This window comes from Lampetra fluviatilis, chromosome 65 (genome assembly GCF_964198595.1).
Source record: "Lampetra fluviatilis chromosome 65, kcLamFluv1.1, whole genome shotgun sequence".
NCBI classification, from domain to species: Eukaryota; Metazoa; Chordata; class Hyperoartia; order Petromyzontiformes; family Petromyzontidae; genus Lampetra; species Lampetra fluviatilis.
This window is the reverse complement of record NC_136339.1, coordinates 3869010-3888118: the sequence shown is the minus strand read 5'-3', so window position 1 is coordinate 3888118 and position 19109 is coordinate 3869010. Positions and strand designations below refer to the sequence as shown.

General features: G+C 51.7%; 1 protein-coding gene across 1 annotated transcript in view; it reads right to left on the bottom strand.

The window, feature by feature from the left end:
* The window catches only part of LOC144952031 (uncharacterized), a 240750-nt gene that overhangs the window by 68411 nt on the left and 153230 nt on the right, over positions 1–19109 (bottom strand). The window lies entirely within an intron of this gene.

Sequence of the window (19109 nt, the reverse complement as noted above, 5' to 3'; positions counted from 1 at the left end):
GGAAGCGACTCTCGCGAGCTAGTGCAAGGGGTGGAAGATCACCATCATCATCAGCAGCATCAGCAGCATCATCATCAGCATCATCAACAGCAGCAGCATCATCATCAGCAGCAGGATCAACAGCAGCATCAGCAGCAGCAGCATCTATACACTACACTATACACTACACTACTATACACTACACAAAACTATACACGACACCAATACACACTACACTACTATACACTACACTATACACTACACAATACTATACACTACACTATACTATACACTTAACAATACTATACACTACACTATACACTACACTATACAATGCTATATACTACTATACACTACACTATACACTACACAACACTATCCACTACACTATCCACTACACTATACACTACACTATACACTACACAATACTATGGGCAGTGTTGAGTCTATGGGCAGTGTTGAGTCTATGGTGTAGTGTTGTTTCTATGGTGCAGTGTTGTGTCTATGGTGCAGTGTTGAGTCTATGGTGCAGCGTTGAGTCTATGGTGCAGTGTTGAGTCTATGGGCAGTGTTGAGTCTATGGGCAGTGTTGAGTCTATGGTGTAGTGTTGTTTCTATGGTGCAGTGTTGAGTCTATGGTGCAGTGTTGAGTCTGTGGTGCAGTGTTGAGTCTATGGTGCAGTGTTGAGTCTATGGGCAGTGTTGAGTCTATGGTGTAGTGTTGAGTCTATGGTGCAGTGTTGAGTCTATGGTGCAGTGTTGAGTCTATGGTGCAGTGTTGTTTCTATGGTGCAGTGTTGAGTCTATGGTGCAGTGTTGAGTCTATGGTGCAGTGTTGAGTCTATGGTGCAGTGTTGAGTCTATGGTGCAGTGTTTAGTCTATGGTGCAGTGTTGAGTCTATGGTGTAGTGTTGAGTCTATGGTGCAATGTTGAGTCTATGGGCAGTGTTGAGTCTATGGGCAGTGTTGTGTCTATGGTGCAGTGTTGAGTCTATGGTGCAGTGTTGAGTCTATGGTGCAGTGTTGAGTCTATGGTGCAGTGTTGAGTCTATGGTGCAGTGTTGAGTCTATGGTGCAGTGTTGAGTCTATGGTGCAGTGTTGAGTCTATGGTGCAGTGTTGAGTCTATGGTGCAGTGTTGAGTCTATGGTGCAGTGTTGAGTCTACGGTGCAGTGTTTAGTCTATGGTGCAGTGTTGAGTCTATGGTGTAGTGTTGAGTCTATGGTGCAATGTTGAGTCTATGGGCAGTGTTGAGTCTATGGGCAGTGTTGTGTCTATGGTGCAGTGTTGAGTCTATGGTGCAGTGTTGAGTCTATGGTGCAGTGTTGAGTCTATGGTGCAGTGTTGAGTCTATGGTGCAGTGTTGAGTCTATGGTGCAGTGTTGTGTCTATGGTGTAGTGTTGTGTCTATGGTGCAGTGTTGAGTCTATGGTGCAGTGTTGAGTCTATGGTGCAGTGTTGAGTCTATGGTGCAGTGTTGAGTCTATGGTGCAGTGTTGAGTCTATGGTGCAGTGTTGAGTCTATGGTGCAGTGTTGAGTCTATGGTGCAGTGTTGAGTCTATGGTGCAGTGTTGAGTCTATGGTGCAGTGTTGAGTCTATGGTGCAGTGTTGAGTCTATGGTGCACCATAGACTCAACACTGCACAAGGTCATTTACAGCCCCACGTCAGTTGAGCGTGGACAATTAGACCCAAGCCGAAACATAACATTAAAAAAGAATGTTTAAAAATACATGTTTTTTTTATTTTTTTATGGTAGAATATAGTATTGTCATCAGTATGACATAAGTATACCAAAGTTTGCAGTCGATACCACATTGAGAAGTGGGTTAGAATTTAGTTACAAGATTTGAGGATACAACGACAACAACAACAACAGAGTGAGTTAATAAACAGCGTGTAAAATAATAAGATTTTTTAAAAAAATACATGTTTTATTCTATCTACGAGTTTAGCGATACAAAACGAATGCTTTTCGAGCAGTGCTCTCCGATAAGTTGCCAGGATCGAGTAGGCTCACGTACATATGTGTGCGCGATGATTTATTCGCGGGGTTATAATATTTTAAACGTGTCCAGGGCTCGTACGCGTTGTTCTTACGCCGCAAAGTAAGCGACACGTGGTTCCATCTCGGTAATGAAGTGTGACGCATTAATGGATTTGAGTGTCGTGAGTGAGTGGGTGGACGTGTGGGTGACAGGGAGAGATGGAGTGGGAGGGAGGATTGGAGGGAGGGAGGGAGGGATGGGGTGGGGGCAGGGCTGTAAGTGTGTATGTCGGTTGGACTTCTTTCCCACCGCACGTAGCCAACGGTGCTAATCGGAGGTGATGTGGGATGGATGGAGGGAGCAGATGGTTGGGAGGCAAGGAGGTTGGGAGGGTGGGAGTGGAGGGGGGGGAGGGAGGGAGGGGAGGAGGGGAGGGAGGGGGGGAGGGAGTGAGGGGAGGAGAGGGAGGGAGTAGGAGGGTGGAATGGAGGGAGGGGGCAGGAGGGATGGAGGCGGAGGGGGGAGGGAGGGTGGAGGGAGGGAAGTGGGGGGGGGGATGGAGGGAGTGAGGGAGGGGAGGGAGCAGAAGGGATGGAGGGGGGGGAAATGGGAGGGAAGGAGGGGAGGGAGGAGGGGAGGGGAGGGAAGTGGGGGGGGTGGAGGGAGTGAGGTAGGGGAGGGAGGGGAGGGAGGGGAGGGAGGGAGCAGAAGGGATGGAAGGGGGAGAATGGGAGGGAGGGGAGGGAGGGGAGGTAGGGAGGGAGCAGAAGGATGGAGGGAGAGGCAAGGAGGGAGGGAGGGAGGGAGGGGAGGGGAGGTAGGGAGGGAGCAGAAGGAATGGAGGGAGAGGCAAGGAGGGAGGAGGGGAGGTAGGGAGAGGCAAGAGGGGAGGGGAGGGGAGCGGGGAGGGAGGGGAGGGAGGGGAGGGGAGGGAGGGGAGGGGAGGGAGACCCAGACAGCAGAGAAACGAGAATGGATATCGGCGGAGGGACAAAGGCAGAGAGAGACTTTGGCGGATGAGATGGAGGCTGAGAAAGATGAATCACTCGGCCCGCGGCCATCGCCCCACTCCGGCGGGCACGCGCGCGCCTCTCCCCTTTATTAAAGTGAAGGCGCAGCCCTGCAAGTGCCCACCTTGGGCCACTGCTGAAGGATAGGGGCCTCGAATCGGTGTGCTTTTTTGCCACACTGACTCGCTGCGTCTGTGCAGGAGGTGACAATCTCGATTTGAAGCTTTCGTAACTGCCTGCTCTTCGGTTCGTTCGGTAAAGTCACGTGGGCATGAAATAAAATAAAATTACGACGTTTCGGGCGCAGCAACACGGGCTTTCCCCGCGCTTGTGTTGCGCCCGAAACGTCGTGATTTATTTAATTTTATGCCCACGTGACTTTTACCGAAAAGAACCGAAGAGTGAGGAGGTCGGAGTAGCCACGATTTAGCCGACACTGAGTAGTACGTGGGTCTCTTCGTGAGCCTGCTGGGTCTCTACGCGAGTCTATGGGTCTCTGTGTGACGCTTTGGTTGTGGTGGTTGTGGTGGTGGTTGCAGTGGTGGTTGTGGTGGTGGTTGTGGTGGTGGTTGTGGCCGTGGTGGTGGTTGCGGTGGTGGTGTGGTGGTGGTTGCAGTGGTGTGTGGTGGTGGTTGCAGTGGTGGTTTTGGTCGTGGTGGTGGTGGCGGTGATGGTTGTAGTGGTGGTGGTCGCAGTGGTGATTGCGGTGGCGGTGGTGGTGGCGGTGGTGGTTGTAGTAGTGGTTTTGGTGGTTGTGGTGGTTGTGGTGGCGGTGGTGGTTGTGGTGGATTTGGTCGTGGTGGTGGTTGCAGTGGTGGTTGCAGTGGTGGTTGTAGTGGTGGTTGTGGTGGTGGTTGTGGTCGTGGTGGTTGCGATGGCGGTGGTGGTTGCAGTGGTGGTTATGGTGGTGCTGGTGGTTGTGGTGGTGGTTGCAGTGGTGGTTGTGGTGGTGCTGGTGGTTGTGGTGGTGGTTGCAGTGGTGGTTGTGGTGGTGCTGGTGGTTGTGGTGGTGCTGGGTTGTGGTGGTGGTGTGCAGTGGTGGTTGTGGTGGTTGTGGTGGCGGTGGTGGTTGTGGTGGTGGTTGCAGTGGTGGTTGTGGTGGTTGTGGTGGCGGTGGTGGTTGTGATTCTGGTCGTGGTGGTGGTTGGTTATGGTGGTGGTTTGTGGGTGGCGGTGGTTGTGGCGGTGTGGTGCGGTGGTGGTTGTGGTCGTGATGGTGTTCGTAGCAGTGTCGGTGGTTGTGGTGGTTGTGGTCGTAGTGGTTGTGGTGGTGGTGGTTGCGGTGGTGGTGGTGGTAGTTGGGTTGGTGGTGGTGACTGTTGTGGTGATGGTTACAGTCGTGTTGGATGTTGTGGTGGTTGGTTGTGTCGTGTTGGCGGTGGTTGTGGCCGTGGTTGTTGTTGTTGTTGATGGCGGTAGTTGTGGCTGTGGCAACATCACAACATCAACAACATCAACAACATCAACAGAGATTACACAGAGTGTACAATTTAGATCAAACAACTTAGATAAGACTCGGAGTGAAAGAAAAACTCAATATATATATAAAAAAACGATTAACAAAGATATCAGATTTAACAACAAATTCAATTGACCAATGTCTTCTATCATGACCCCAACTATGAACACTCATCCAGCAACCTCCAATCCTCCAACCACTCACACCTCACACACCATCCTCACCACCCCCCACCACCACTCATCCTCTCCTCACCATCTACTGACCCTCACAACCCACCACCACCACCACCACCCCTCCTCCCACCCCACCATCACCACCACCACCACACCCACACCACCACCCTCCCCCCCACCACACCACCATCACCACCACCACCCACCAACCACCACCCCACCTCCACCTCCCCCCCACACCACCACCACACCCCCCCTCCTCCTCCCCCCATCACCACCACACCACCACCACCCTCCTCCCCCCATCACCACCACACCACCACCACCCCTCCTCCTCCTCCCCCATCACACCACACCACCACCACCTCCTCCCCCATCCCCCCCATCACCACCAACACCACCCACCACCACCACCCCTCCTCCTCCTCCCCCATCACCACCACCACCCCCTCCTCCTCCTCCCCCCATCACCACCACCACCACCACCACCCCTCCTCCCCCCATCACCACCACCACCACCCACCCCTCCTCCTCCTCCCCCCATCACCACCACCACCCTCCTCCTCCTCCCCCCATCACCACCACCACCACCACCCCTCCCCCCCCCATCACCACCATCACCACCATCACCACCACCACCACAGTGATCTCGTGAATGAGATCACGTACGTTGCTGCTCATGTCGTCAAACGGATCATCATCATCATCAGTGGCAGCATCATCATCAACAGCAGTAGCATCATCATCATCAGCAGCCACATCATCATCAGCAGCATCATCAGCAGCATCATCATCATCAGCAGCAGCATCAGCAGTAGGCATCATCAGCAGCAGTAGTATCGGCATCATCAGCAGTAGCATCATCAACACCAGTAGTATCAGCAGCAGTAGCATCATCATCAGCAGCCACATCATCATCAGCAGCACCATCATCAGCAGCAGTAGCATCAGCAGTAGCATCAGCAGTAGCATCATCATCAGCAGCAGTAGCATCATCATCAGCAGTAGCATCATCAAACGTATCATCATCAGCAGCAGCATCATCAGCAGCATTAGCATCAGCAGCAGTAGTTTTTTGGCTAACCCATCATCATCAGTAGTAGCAGCAGTAGCAACATCATCAGCAGTAGCATCATCAGCAGTAGCATCATCAGCAGCAGTATAATCATCATCATCAGCAGCCACATCATCATCAGCAGCAGCATCATCAGCAGCACCATCATCAGCAGCATCATCATCAGCAGCAGCATCATCAGCAGCAGTAGCATCATCATCAGCAGCAGCATCATCAGCAGCAGTAGCATCAGCAGCAGGCGTCAGGGTCGGGATCGAACCCACGGCTTCCTGTACACCAGGCGAGGTAGTCAACATCTCCTAGCCACCGTGATGATGATGATGATGAGAGAGACACGCAAACTCCAAATACACAGCAGCAGGCATCGTCAGGGTCGGGATGGAACCCACGACCTCCTGTACACCAGGCGAGGTAGTCAACATCTCATAGCCATCGTGGCGGAAATTGTTCGTACGGTTTGAAGAAAAGAGTGCAGTGAATAATCTTACGGCTGATGAAACGTTGTTTTTTGTTAAACTCGTGTCGAATGCGTTTGTTGATTGAACCCAAACAAATTTAAGTGAATACATTCTGACGTTCTATGACTTCGTAATGACGCGTTGCCAAAACTTCGGACGCGTACCTAGACCCGATCCCATTACCCTCGAGTGTTGGAGAGTGAAGCCAATCTACCTCGAGTTGAAATCGCCATTAAACCCTAAAGAAAATCAACAACGCGGCTCGCATGCTTTCTAAAGAATCAATTAGCGCATTGTGTTCAATTCATCAATCAAAAGGGTGTTTTTTAACGAATCAATTAACGTATTGTGTTCAATGAATCAATTAAATTGCGTTTTTAATGAATCCGTTAATGTACCGTCTTTGTTCGAAATGTTAATGTGACGGCATGGTGGCTGCGTGACGTCACAATGCCCTGCCAGCATCACGTGACGATGCACATTGGTGAAAATGGTTGCAGAGGATGACCACAAAGAGAGAGACAGAGACCCCCCGGGTAGCCTCAACAGGCTGTTGGGGCAAGTGCTGGTAGTGAAACACCCACCCAACAGCACACACACACAGCAAACACCCACACACACACACCACCCATGCACACACACACAGCAAACACCCACCCACACACACCACCCATGCACACACACACAGCAAACACCCACACACACACACCACCCATGCACACACACACAGCAAACACCCACACACACACACCACCCATGCACACACACACAGCAAACACCCACACACACACACCACCCATGCACACACACACAGCAAACACACACACACGCACCCACCACCCACGCACACCACACACTCACTCAGCAAACACACACACACACACCACCCACACACACGCACCACGCACACACGCACCACGCACACACACACACCACACACACCACGCACACACAAACACACCACCCACGCACACTCACACCACCCACGCACACCACACACAAACACACCACCCATCCACACACACACAGCAAACACACACCACACACCACACACACACCACATACACCACCCAAACACACACACCACACACACCACACACACACACACGCACCCACCACCACCACGCACACCACACACTCACTCAGCAAACACACACACACACACCACCCACACACACGCACCACGCACACACGCACCACGCATACACACACACCACACACACCACGCACACACAAACACACCACCCACGCACACACACACCACCCACGCACACCACACACGCATTGGGAAACCACCACTACACTAAAAATAGGGTTTTTCCCTCTTTTTTCTGGCAACAAAACTTAAACCTTTTAACAAGGAATCATGTTACCGCATTAACCACAATACTTGCAGTCAAAATGCAAACAAAAAACACACTCTGATAATAAATGCATTTTTCGATTTAAAGCTTTCGTGACTGCATGGATTCATCTTCTTGGTTCTTTCGGTAAAGTCACGTAGCAGGGACATAATAAAACAATAAAAATAAAACATAATAAAATAAAACAATTCTCACGACGTTTCGGCCACAACGCAAGCAGCCGTCCTCGGGCGAAGAACAGCGTCTGTCGGAAAGACAGCGTCTCATTCAGACGCATCAATATAATATGTAATTGTTTCCCTTCTACGTGACTTTACCGAAAGAATCAAGATGATGAATCTATGCATTGTCCTTGAAACTGATTGGTCCACACCAAGGGACGGCTTTCTTTTGAGCCTCGACCCAATTGGTGCTCGATCAGACGACGCCAAAAGGCGTGCACAGCTCAAAGACAATGTCACTATCAAAGTAATGAGAGCTTGGGGTAAGCATCTACATCAATAGACCACCTTTGCCAGTACCACAATAAAATAATGGATGTTTTCCCCCACTTTTTTTTGGTAGTTAATGCAGACATGAATCCTCGTAAAAAAAGGTTTCCGGTTTGTTGCCAGAAAAAAAGGGGGAAAACCCTTATTATTATTATTATATTTTGGTACTGGCAAATGAGGTCTAATGATGCACCACTACTGTACATTCTTTGTTTCTTTCGGTAAAGTCAAGTCGGTTGAACTTGACCGAAAAGAACCAGAGAATATGGATTCCTGCAGTCACGAAAGCTTCAAATCGAGATTGAACCACAACCACCACAACCACCACAACCACGACAACCACCACAACCACCCCTCTCCGTAACCGACACCACCACCACCACCACCACCCCAACCACCGCACTCCCCGTAACCGCCACCACCACCACAACCACCACCACAACCACCCCACACCCCGTAACCACCACAACCACCACCACTCCACTCCCCGTCACCACCACCACCACAACCACCACCACAACCACCCCTCTCCGTAACCGACACCACCACCACAACCACCACCACAACCACCCCACACCCCGTAACCACCACAACCACCACCACTCCACTCCCCGTCACCACCACCACCACAACCACCACCACCACTCCACTCCCCGTAACCACCACCACCACCCACAACCACCCCACACCCCGTAACCACCACAACCACCACCACTCCACTCCCCGTCACCACCACCACCACAACCACCACCACCACTCCACTCCCCGTAACCACCACCACCACAACCACCACCACCTCCCCACTCCCCGTAGCCACCACCACCACAACCACCACCACAACCACTCCACTCCCCTTAACCACCACCACCACAACCACCCCACTCCCCGTAACCACCACCACCACCACAACCACCACCACCACCTCCCCACTCCCCGTAACCGCCCCCACCTCTGTGCCCCACGTAATGTTCAAATCTCACCCCACGCATATCTCTCCAACTCTCTCCCTCTCTCTCGTCCAAGGCAACATCTCCCCAGATGATTGGATACGGTCACGCCTGCCAAACCAGGGATAGTGTGGGTGGTGGGGGTCACGTGAAACAGTCGTTGTTGTTGTGGTTGTTGTTGTTGTGGTTGCTGTTGTGGTTGTTGTTGTGATTGTTGTTGTACATCTGCAGGGTTGACCTTTTTGCTTTTGTTTTTGCCCTGGCAAGGCAGAGGCATTCATCCACTTACCAGACGAAATCCCTCCCCACCCTCCCCACCCAGCCCCTCCCCACCCTCCCCACCCAGCCCCTCCCAGCCCCTCCCTGCACGACGGACGGACACAATAATCCCCTGTGGGCTGGTGGAACCAGTGAGTTCCTAACAGTATAAACTGGTTCCAATGCACTCTACACACCCACCCACTCACCCCCTGGTGTATCACAAAGCTCTGATAGCCCTCGATGAGGGGGGGGGGGGGTGAGTTCCTAAATGCCCCCCCACGAATGCTCTCCAAGAATCAACGACCAAACACTCACACAAAGATCCCCCGTATAGCCTGAACAGGCTGCTGGGGCAAGTGCTGTTTGCGAGCAGCTATGAAGGCCGGCACGGCACACGAGGGGGTGGGTGGCCAGCACCACGCCCGGCCGCCTTTGTCTCCCCAGTGGCGATGTTTACTACACACCGCACCAGGTACTCGTTTGAGGCTGAGTCGACCTAGGGGAGGCCCAAGACCGGTTCAGATAATCGTCACTGGTGTTGGCCGTGAGCGGGAATTGAACTCGGGTTGCCGGGTTCGTAGCGCAGCGTAGCGCTAACCACTACACCACCGCTCCCCACACTCACTCACAAACACACTGACTCACAGACACACACACACAGACACTCACACACACACTTACACTCACACACTCACTCACTCACACACACTCACACACACACTCACACAGACACTAACACACACACAGACACACGCAAACACACACAGACACTCACACTCACACAGACACTCACACACAGACACTCAAACACTCACACAGTCACACACAGACACTCACACACAGACACACACACAGACACACACACAGCCACACACACAGAGACACACACTCTCACACTCACACAGACCCTCACACTCACTCACAGACACTCACACACACACTCACACACAGACACACACACATACACTCACACAGACACACACACACACACTCATACACACACGTACACTTACACACACACACAGACACACACACAATCTCACTCACATAGACACTCACACAGTCACATCATACACTCACACGCACATTCACACTGTCACTCACTCACACACACTTACACACTCACGCACTCACACACAGACACTCACACTCACACACAGACACTCACACAGACACACACACACTCACACACACACATACACTTACACACACACAGACACACACACACACTCACACACAGACACTCACACAGACACTCACACATTCACACACAGACACACACACACTCACACACAGACACACACACACAGACACTCACACAGACACACACACACTCACACACAGACACTCACACAGACACTCACACACACTCACACACACACACACAGACACTCACACACACACTCACACACACACTCACACAGACCCTCACACTCACACACTCACTCACAGACACTCACACACAGACACTCACACACACACTCACACACAGACACACACACAGCCACTCACACACTCACGCACACACATCCACTTACACATACACTTACACACACACACATAGACACACACACACACACTCACACACAGACTCACACAGACACTCACACACAGACACTCACACAGCCACTCACACACACACAGCGACATCGAAGTCACTCGAGTGAACGCAACAGTCCACGTCGATTAAACACCCTCACAACGCGCTTGAAATCGCAGGCTTATATTGTTCAGTTACAAACTGCTTCGCCCCCTCCAAGTATGAAACAGGAGTGGGGGGTGTTGTGTGGTGGGGGAGGGGGTTGTGAGGTTTGGGACGAATTAAAGTGCAAACGTTTCCCTGAATCACTTCCTAATTAAGAGCCTAATGCATTTTTTAAAAAACGAAATCCCTAAAATTTACGGGTTCGAGACTATTGCTGCTGGGGTGATGATTCTTGCTGTTAATCAGACACCTTGGGGAGGGTGGGGTGGTGGTGGTGGTGGTCATTAATTTTTTACCACACTACCCCCTAGCCCCCCCCCTCCTATCCCCTTTATTTACCCCCCTAACCACCCACCCCCCCCTCCACCCCACTACCTCGGCTCTTCCAAGACGTGAGAGAGGAGGTGGTGGTGGTGTTGGAAAAAGTACTCATCCGCCTGCAGTGCCGTGCACAGGCAATTGCAGGGGCTGCGCCTTGTAAAAACAAGAGGTACTGATCGGCCTGCAGTGCCGTGCACAGGCAATTGCAGGGGCTGCGCCTTGTAAAAAACAAGAGGTCACCATCCGCACCGGGAAGCAAGTTGTACTGTACTGCGTGTGTCACTGTGACCCTCCTATCGCCTGTGGCCCCCACCGACCCCACACCAGAGGTCGCAAACGGGTTTTGATTCCTTACCCGTAACCGTACCCGGCCGCACCAGGGTCGCAAACGGGTACGGGTAGCCGGATATCGGGTAGCGTACGGGAATCGGGTTCCCGGTTGCGACCTCTGCCCCCCCCCCCCTCCTACCCCCCCCCCCCTCTTACTGGACATCTGTTCACAAAGAGCTTTACAGCTCATGGGATTCCTTCTGCTGCGGTGCAAAGGCGATATTCTGCCGTGCGAGTCACGATGGCGATCGGGGGATGACGGTGACGATGACCGAGACTCGGAAACCGTCCCTTGGAATCGATATCCTCCGGATGGATCGATGCAAAAAGCGAGATAGAGAGAGACGGGGCATTGTCGATGTGTCGACACCGTCTTACGGCAAAAATTAAAATAAAATCGTTCACGTCTCGCCAACGAGGCGGCACCTGCTGTACACCTGGAGTTTGCGTGTCTCTCTCATCATCACGGTGGCTAGGAGATGTTAACTACCTCGCCTGGTCTACAGGAGGACGTGGGTTCGAGCCCGACCCTGACGCCTGCTGCTGTATATTTGGAGTTTGCGTGTCTCTCTCATCATCATCATCGTCACGGTGGCTGGGAGATGTTAACTACCTCGTCTGGTATGCAGGAGATCGTGGGTTCGAGTCCGACCCTGACGCCTGCTGCTGTATATTTGGAGTTTGCGTGTCTCTCTCTCCCCGTGGTCGCGTGGATTTTTCCTGCGGGTCCTCCGGGTTTATCCCCCTCCCTCATTGAGAATCAACATCATCATCACGCGTTCAGAGCATTTGGCTGCTGCTATTATTTTCCACACGATGATGATGACGACGATCAGCCACCACGTTTAGCTGCTATCACTTCTGAAAACGAGCGGTATAGCTCAGTGGAGCTTTCCCGGTTAAATAAGAAAAAAATATGCACGTATTAATTGAACAGTTGATCTTCTTGGTTCTTTCGGTAAAGTCACATAGAATGGAAATAATAAAGTAATGCAAATAAAATAAAATAATATTATATTATTAATAAAAATAAAACGTAATAAAATAATGTATATATTGTATATGATTTCATTATGTTTTATTTTTATTATTTTATTATTTCCATTCTACGTGACTTTACCGAAAGATCCAAGAAGATGAATCCCTGCAGTCACGAAAGCTTTAAATCGAAATTTAACAGTTGATGTTGCTATTCTTTGGGTCTTTCGGTAGAGTCACGTAGAAAGGTTCAAAGAAAATAGTTTAAAAAATAACAACAAAAATTAACCCGTAAAAACAAAGTTTTTCACTAAATCCTTTTATATGCGTGTTCAATTGGCCACAACCCAGCCCACATTGGTCTTTGAAACGGGCGGCTAGAGTCCTCTCGTCCTCTGGCTTGAGATGGCTGCCACCTATGGGTCAGATGATTGCCTGCCACCATTAAGCAACTGGTAATTCAATTAAAAAAAAAATACCTAAAAAGTGTAAAATTTTGGACATTTTTCACGAAAAATAATTGTCACGCACAACGAGTCTGTGTGCAAAATGTCAGCTAGATTGGATCACGGGAAGTGGGTTAAAAACGACCGAAAGATTTGCACGGTCCTAAGCAAGCAAGCGAACTTAATATAAAGGATTTAAAAAAGCACGACGTTTCCATCGCAACGCAAAACGTTCGTCTTCTTGGTTCTTTCGGTAAAGTCGCGTAGACGCTGTCTCCGCGACAAACCTGGTCTTCACCTGAGAACGGCTGCTTGCGTTGTGGCCGAAACGTCGTGAGAATTATTTTATAATGTTTTATTTTTATTATTTTATTACTTCCCTTCTATGTGACTTTACCGAAAGAACCAAGAAGATGAATCCCTGCAGTCACGAAAGATTTAAATCGAAATTTAAGTTGCCTTTAGTTGGGTGAAGGCACCGAGGGGCGAGAGTTGATCGACGTTTGAATGAAGGCAGTGGGGGGATGTGTGGGGGGGGGTCGCGGTGTTAACCTGTCCCCCACCACCACCACCACCCACCACCCACCTCCCCCCACTCACGAGCAGATGTCGGCCTCCTTACCCAGCTGCGCCCTCGCCTCTCTGGGGAGGGGGGCGCGGTGGGTGGGGCAGGTGGGTGGGTGGGTGAGTGAGTGGGTGGGTGAGTGGGTGGGTGAGTGGATGGGTGAGTGGGTGGGTGGGTGAGTGGGTGGGTGGGTGGGTGAGTGGGTGGGTGGGTGGGTGAGTGGGTGGGTGAGTGGGTGAGTGGGTGGGTGGGTGAGTGGGTGGGTGGGTGAGTTGGTGGGTGAGTGGGTGGGTGGGTGGGTGAGTGAGTGGGTAAGTGGGTGAGTGAGTGGGTGAGTGAGTGAGTGAGTGGGTGGGTAGGTTGGCGAGTGGGTGGGCAGGTGTGTGGGTGGGTGGGTGGGCAGGTGTGTGGGTGGGTGGGTGGGTGAGTGGGTGGGCGAGTGGGTGGGTGAGTGAGTGAGTGAGTGGACGAGTGGGTGGGCGGGTGAGCGGGTGGGCGAGTGGGCGAGTGGGCGGGTAGGTGAGTGGGTGAGTGGGTGGGTGGGTGGGTGAGTGAGTGAGTCGGTGAGTGGGTGGGTGGGTGGGTAAGTGGGTGGGTGGGTGAGTGAGTGAGTGGGTGAGTGGGTGGTGAGTGAGTGAGTGGGTGAGTGAGTGAGTGAGTGGGTGGGTGGGTTGGTAGGTTGGCGAGTGGGTGGGCACGTGCGTGGGTGGGTGGGTGAGTGAGTGAGTGGCACACTGGCGAGTGGGTGAGTCGAGGGATGTTTGACTGAGTTTGTTGAGTGATGGAATGGGTGTATGGGTGAGTGGGTTGGTGAGTGAGTAGACAAGCGTGATTTGTGTGTGACACAGATGCAGTGGGTGGGTGGGTGAGTGAGTGAGTAAGTGGGAGAGTGGGTTGGTGAGTGAGTAGACAAGCGTGATTTGTGTGTGACACAGGTGCAGTGGGTGGGTGGGTGGGTCAGCAGTTGGGCCGGTGGGTAGGTGAGTGGATGAACGGGTTAACGAGTGAGTGGGTAAATGGGATAACAAGTGAGTGGGTGGGTGAGTGATGGGATGATTTTGTGCGTGAATGACTGAGTAATTGGTGAATTGGATGAGTGAGCGAGTCGGTGAGTGACCGAGCACGCTCCCTGGTGAGTCAGTGAGCGAGTTGGGAAGTGAGCGAATCAGCGAGCGAGTAGGCGGGCGAGTGAGTCGGTGAGTGAGTACGTGAGCGAGCGAGCCTGTCGGTGGGTGAGTGAGTGAGCGAGTGAGTCGGTGAGTGAGTGAGCGAGTAGGTGAGTGAGTGAACGAGCGAGTGAGTCGGTGAGTGAGCGACCGAGCGAGTGAGTCGGTGAGTGAGTGAGCGAGTGAGTCGATGAGTGAGTAAGTGGGCGAGCGAGTCAGTCGGTGGGTGAGCGAGTGAGCGAGCGAGTCGGTAAGCGACTGAGCGAGTGAGTCGGTTGGTGAGTGACTGAGTGAGTGAGTCGGTGAGTGAGTGAGCGAGTCGATGAATGAGCAAGCGAGTGAGTCAGTGAGCAAGCGAGTGAGGCAGTGAGTGAGCAAGCGAGTCGGTGAGTGAGCGAGTGAGTCGGTGGGTGAGCGCGCGAGCGAGTGAGTCGGTGGGTGAGCAACTGAGCGAGTGAGTCGGTGAGTGAGCGAGTGAGTCAGTGAGTGAGCGAGCGAGTCGGTCAGTGAGCGTGCGAGCGAGTCGATGAGTGAGCGAGCGAGTCGGTAAGTGACCGAGCGAGAGAGGCGGTGAGTGAGTGACCGAGCGAGCGAGTCGGTAAGCGACCGAGCGAGAGAGTCGGTGAGTGAGTGACCGAGCGAGCGAGTCGGCGGGTGAGCGAGCGAGTGAGTCGGTGAGTGAGCGAGCGAGTCGGTAAGCGACGGAGCGAGTGAGTCGGTGAGTGAGTGACCGAGCGAGCGAGTCGGTGGGTGAGCGACTGAGCGAGTGAGTCGGTGAGTGAGCGAGCGAGTCGATGAGTGAGCGAGCGAGTCGGTAAGCAACCGAGCGAGTGAGTCGGTGAGTGAGTGACCGAGCGAGCGAGTCGGCGGGTGAGCGAGCGATTGAGTCGGCGAGTGAGCGAGTGAGTCGGTGAGTGACCGAGCGAGTGAGTCGGTGAGTGAGTGACCGAGCGAGTGAGTCGGTGGGTGAGCGAGCGAGCGAGTGAGTCGGCGAGTGAGTGACCGAGCTAGTGAGTCGGTGGGTGAGCGACCGAGCGAGTGAGTTGGTGAGTGAGCAAGCGAGTGAGTGGGTGGGTGAGCGAGCGAGCGAGCGAGTGAGTCGGCGAGTGAGCGAGTCCATGAGGACCGTTGTCTGCCATCTGGCCCTGGTTGCGGAGTGAGGGGGCAGCGCTTCGGGTCCCTGGGATTTAACCAACAGCTGATTTGCCTCGGAGGGTTCATCAATGGGCCTCCACCCCCCATCCACTCCTCCCCCATTCATCTACCCACCCCTCCACCCCATCCACCCATCCGCCCAGGGGTAACAGCAACACTGTGGGGGTCATGGAGATCTGGACACCCCACCCCAGCATATTCAGATGTAATGAGAATCAGAATGAGAATGTAAATTTATACTGCCGGAGGAGGGAATCCGATGAGCTATGAAGCTCTTTTTGTTCACAAGATGTCCAGTGAAGTGGGGGGGGGGGGGGGACGACGACCTCCAATTAGCTTGGTCGGCCACGTACGGTGCGAAAGAAGTTCAACATCCTCACGTTAGCAAGCCACTGGAGCTTCGTACTTTTAAATCCAGCAGATTGAAAACTCGTTTCTTTAGAACTGATTTTGGTGTTCAGTTTGTTGTTCCTCCCCACGGTCGGCTACGTACGGCGCGAAAGAAGTTCAGCATGCATTACATGTATGTTAAATGACGACTTGACACGCTTCTTTTGACCCCCATTGCAATAGCCCTGAATCGCCCGCGCATCTCCCCCTTTTATTCTAACACGAGGCCACACCCCCCTCCTTCTCGACCATTCTCGCTAACTCTGGACGCTCGCTCCACCAGCAGACTCCACCGTCCCCTTCCGTCGTCTGACCACGCTCCCTTCTCGAACATTCCCGTGGCCACCAGTCCCTTCACACTCACAACTGACTCTCCTGTCACTACCTCCCGTGGCCACCAGTCCCTTCACACTCACAACTGACTCCCCTGTCATTACCTCCCGTGGCCACCAGTCCCTTCACACTCACAACTGACTCCCCTGTCACTACCTCCATTAGCCACCAGTCCCTTCACACTCACAACTGATTCCCCTGTCATTACCTCCCTTGGCCACCGGTCCCTTCACACTCACAACTGATTCCCCTGTCATTACCTCCCTTGGCCACCGGTCCCTTCACAGTCACAACTGACTCCCCTGTCACTACCTCCATTAGCCACCAGTCCCTTCACACTCACAACTGACTCCCCCGTCATTACCTCCCGTGGCCACCAGTCCCTTCACACTCACAACTGCCTCCTCTGTCATTACCTCCCATGGCCACCAGTCCCTTCGCACTCACAACTGACTCCCCTGTCATTACCTCCCATGGCCACCGGTCCCTTCGCACTCACAACTAACTCCCCTGTCATTACCTCCCGTGGCCACTAGTCCATTCGCGCTACAGGCTGACTCCACTGTCATTACCTCCCATGGCCACTAGTCCATACGCACTGCAGGCTGACTCCCCTGTCATTACCTCCCATGGCCACTAGTCCATTCGCACTGCAGGCTGACTTTCCTGACATTACCTCCCGTGGCCACTAGTCCATTAGTACTTTCGGCTGACTCCCCTGTCATTACCCCCTGTGGCCACTAGTCCCCTCACACCGTATGCAGGCTCTATTGCCATTACACATGCATCTATGTATATAGAAAGAAACCCGAGCACCCGGAGAAAACTCACGCGAGCGAGGGAGCAACACTCTATCCCCCCCCACACAGAAAGGAACAACGTATGGAGATTATTCCACACACTTAGCTGTACTGCCCTCTACTGGCAAGCACAGGGACACGGATTATCCTCTCTGCACACCACGGACGTAGCCATTGAGTCAACATTGGGGGGGACCAAATATTCCAGGGGGTCTGGGGGTCCTCTACCCCAGAAAAAAAAATCTAAATTTGAAAACTAATTTCCTGCCATTCCCTGCCTGAAATATTCAAAAATTCACGAACACATGGAATGGACTTAACTTACTTTTTTTACAATAATGTCTAATCATTTCGATTTAAAGCTTTCGTGACTGCAGGGATTCATCTTCTTGGTTCTTTCGGTAAAGTCACGTAGAATGGAAATAGTAAAATATAAAAAATAAAACATAATAAAATATGATTATTTTTTTTATTTCCATTCTACGTGACTTTACCGAAAGAACCAAGAAAATGTCTAAAAGTGTATTGTATTACATTACTCTGTTGACCTTTTCTTTCTTTATTATATCTAATGGCAGAGATTAGGGATAAATAAAGTACAACCATAGCCACGATCATCTCTGGATCTTTCGGTGAAGTCGCGTAGAAAATTAATAAAACAAACACGACGCTTCGGTCTCAACACAAGCGTCCTCCATCACCTGATGCCGGACGCTGATGTAGGACCCTTGTATTGCGACCGAAACGTCGTCTTTCTTTGATAATTTTTCTACCCACGTGACTTTACAGAACGAACCAGAGAGTATGGATTCCTGCAGTCACGAAAGTTTCAAATCAAGACGTCACCACAATCATACGAACAGCAATCTACGCATTGTCACGTGAAGACAAGTCCAGATATAGTGGCCAAGGTTTAGCAAATTGTTGTTTTTATTTACAAAGCAGAGCAATCTTCTTGGTTCTTTCGGTGAAGTCACGTAGAATGGAAATAATAAAATAAATAAAATATAATAAAATAATTCTCACGACGTTTCGGCCACAACGCAAGCAGCCGTCTTCAGGTGGAGAACAGGTCTGTCGGAAAGACAGCGTCTCCCCGACAGACCTGTTCTTCACATGAGGACGGCTGCTTGCGTTGTGGCCGAAACGTCGTGAGAATTATTTTATTATGTTTTATTTTTATTATTTTATTATTTCCATTCTATGTGATGACTTTACCGAAAGAACCACGAAGATGAATCCCTGCAGTCACGAAAGCTTTAAATCGAAACACAGCAATGAAAATAAAAAAATTCATCGCAATATATTGGGGGGGGGGACATTTTGAGCATATTTGAATATTGGGGGGGGGGGGGCATGTGTAGCGTAATTATAATATATATTTGGGATGTGTTCCCCCCACAAATATATTTGTATTAAAATTACGGCCTTGACACCCACCCAGGGGTCGAGAGGATGTTTGTTCACAGAACCTGTCTCGTGGTGGCCCACGAACCCTCACTGCTGCCCCCACGTTGCTGGAGTTCACGCGTGCCATGGATAAGGGAGTCATTGCATTGCATTACATAGGACGTAAAGCAATAATCTGGTGGTAGGAGTAATACAGATAGTAATTACCACCACGGTATGTATGTAATAATGATAATAATTACCACTAGGGCATTGCTGTAAGGTAGATATAATACTAAATATGAAAATTACTGAAATGTGGG